This window comes from Sinocyclocheilus rhinocerous, unplaced genomic scaffold (genome assembly GCF_001515625.1).
Source record: "Sinocyclocheilus rhinocerous isolate Xijiao unplaced genomic scaffold, SAMN03320098_v1.1 scaffold315, whole genome shotgun sequence".
In the NCBI taxonomy this organism is placed as follows: Eukaryota; Metazoa; Chordata; class Actinopteri; order Cypriniformes; family Cyprinidae; genus Sinocyclocheilus; species Sinocyclocheilus rhinocerous.
In genome coordinates, this window is record NW_015630423.1 from 1064 (window position 1) to 3709 (window position 2646).

General features: G+C 34.6%; 1 long non-coding RNA gene across 1 annotated transcript; it reads left to right on the forward strand.

Annotated features, from left to right (window-relative positions):
• The first annotated feature begins 363 nt into the window (after positions 1–363).
• Positions 364–2147, forward strand: LOC107740392 (uncharacterized). The gene is made up of 4 exons (XR_001640078.1): positions 364–782; positions 910–1024; positions 1107–1170; positions 1324–2147. It is a non-coding gene; the product is annotated as an uncharacterized LOC107740392 (long non-coding RNA).
• Positions 2148–2646: the final 499 nt, after the last annotated feature.

Consider the following 2646-nt stretch of genomic DNA (forward strand, 5'->3'; position numbering starts at 1 on the left):
TTTCTCTGTCGTCAAGGTGGGGGGAGTCAATATACAGGGCTCGTGACTGTGTTTACTATCACGTGAGGGTCATGCTGTCATCTCTTTGACCATTTAATCTTGATTACTTGCCCCAAAATTGACAATCTCCTTCCTGAGTTGTTATGATCAGTGTGTTCCTTTTGTGTTATTGTTGAAAGCTGCTCTGTGAAAGAGTTGGTTAGGCTTGCTTCAGACTGGCTAGTGCTAGGGTCTGATTTATGAACATCCTGTTGTCTTAGGCCTCTGTGGAATTCGGCTCCTCGTGTTTCAACTGTTCTTTATCAAATCTTACATTGTCTGATTCGGTCTGATACCCTACAAAGATTACAGAGCACATAATAGAATCAGCTTGACCCGTTCTATGTAGATACTGCTATATAAATAGGAGAGAGCGAGAGGAGATTACAAGATAGATTCAGACTGCAGGTTAAGAGATATCCAGAGTTACAACCAGCTACTCGACCAGGCCAAGAGCTCCTTTGGTTTATAACTGGCATTAGCTGTCTATGAGCATATTTAATCTTAATTCATGAACTCAATATATTTATGTATTAGCATTTTCTAGTATTATTTAAGTACATTGACCTACTCTAATTTATTTATTTGATTTTTGTGAGCAGGATTTTAAATTCTTACCTTGCAGGGAAGCTTAGACAACATCAGCATTATCATTATCTGCTTCGACGGCGCCCCCAAGGTGACCCCAGAGGCACTGCAACAGGAGGCAGAGTTAGAGCACGTCATTGAGCAAAAAGTGGCAGGTAATTTCACCAATTCATTCGATATAAAATAAGATGCAATTTAAACACACTATATTAGATAAAATAGCTCTATAAATGTTAGATTTTGTATATAAAAGTGTTTTTTTTTTTCTTTCACGTTACTCAGAGATCATTAACATGATCAGATCTAGAGACCAGGAACCTGACCTGCTCTATGTGATGAAATGCCTGGCGTCTGAATATATTCCCGGCCTCCCACCAAGTGGAGGAATCTCATGCAAGTAAGTGATACTGTGGACACTATGTATATAAGTGACTAACATTCAGATATTTTCTCTCAGTATCTGTTTTGTTTGTCTGCAGGAAAGATTGCATAATTGGCGCATATCAGAAATATGCAGCAGCCTTTAGATCTCTTGAGCCGATGGTATGTATGAACACATGTTAAAAAGCCATACTTTATGAATTAATCAACATTTTATTTGATTTTAATATGATTTTTAATGTGTCTTTAAATATAAAGTGCTAAAGTTCATTTTACAAATAAGAACAATTCTCCATTATTTTGTCATTATTTAAGGATATTGGCGGCTCTGATGACTCCACCTAGTGGCCATTATGTTGGAGATGGAATCAAGCCTTGAATCTCTGTAGATGTAATAATCAATGTGAGGAGGACATTTGTGCCACCTGCTTTACAGAGGTCAAATTGTTTAGCCAAACTATTTCTTTTTTAAATCAATGTTGGGTATTGTAAACATACAAACAGAAATAGGAGGAAGAGAATGATTTATCATATGCTTTCATGAAGGTAAAGCATTTAACACTGACGCTATGTAAAGCGTTTTATGGAAGACAGAAAGTTTTTACTTTACTTAAAGGTGAAGTGTGGAACTGATGTGTCACCAAATGGAATTGTAAGTGTTTTTGATTAAGGATTTCAAGGGCACATGAAAATTTCTCATTTACAATAAACACTCCATTTAAAAAAAATGTGCCACAGAGCTGAAGTTTTTAGCAAAAATTAATTAAATTAAATTAATACTTGATTGTCTATCCACTTGCATGGAATAAAAGAAAGCATGCCCACTGAATTACACAAAATTGCACAAATCACCTTTAAATAAATGTACTTTGCCAGCTTTTTAAGTAACACTTTTCTAAATGTATTTAAATAAATAATTTTATGTAATATTACAGTTATAGGTTGTTTCATGACTGACTTCACGAATGACCCAAGATTTACGTATTTAAGACTCAATGTATAATTTGTATAAGTGTATTATAAATGTATAAGTGTATTATAAATGTTTCTTTTATTTGATTATAGATGTTAAGCTCGCTTTACCTACAGAGAGCTTAGATTTATATAACCAAACTTGCACAATATATTAAAACTAACATCTATAAAACTTGATAAAGGGTATTTCTCTCTCTCTCTCTCTCTCTCTCTCTCTCTCTCTCTCTCTCTCTCACCTCTCTCTCTTTTTACTAGAGTAAACATATCAGTTTATCTAATTATAAATAACATGATAAACCCCTGTTTTGTATAAAAGCACTCAATGTCTCTGTCATTTTTATGAGTTTTGATTTTCTGTTATTAGCAGAGGTGGGAATATCTGTAATCACCCAGAACAAACTCTATCAACCATATACTCTAGCAACACTCCAGCAACTGCATAGCAAGAGCCTAGCAACCACCCAGAATATCCTAGCAACCAACTATAGCAACACTTTAGCAAACATATAGAACAGCTAACTGACCAAACCATTTACGTTTTTAAACAAGACTTTAAGACAAGCCAGCATAAATTTGTCTTTCAAACTTTTCAATCTAGTTATTACAGTTTTTCTTACAGTTTTTTTTTCCACTGCTTACACACATTTTCAAAACTTTGCCTCT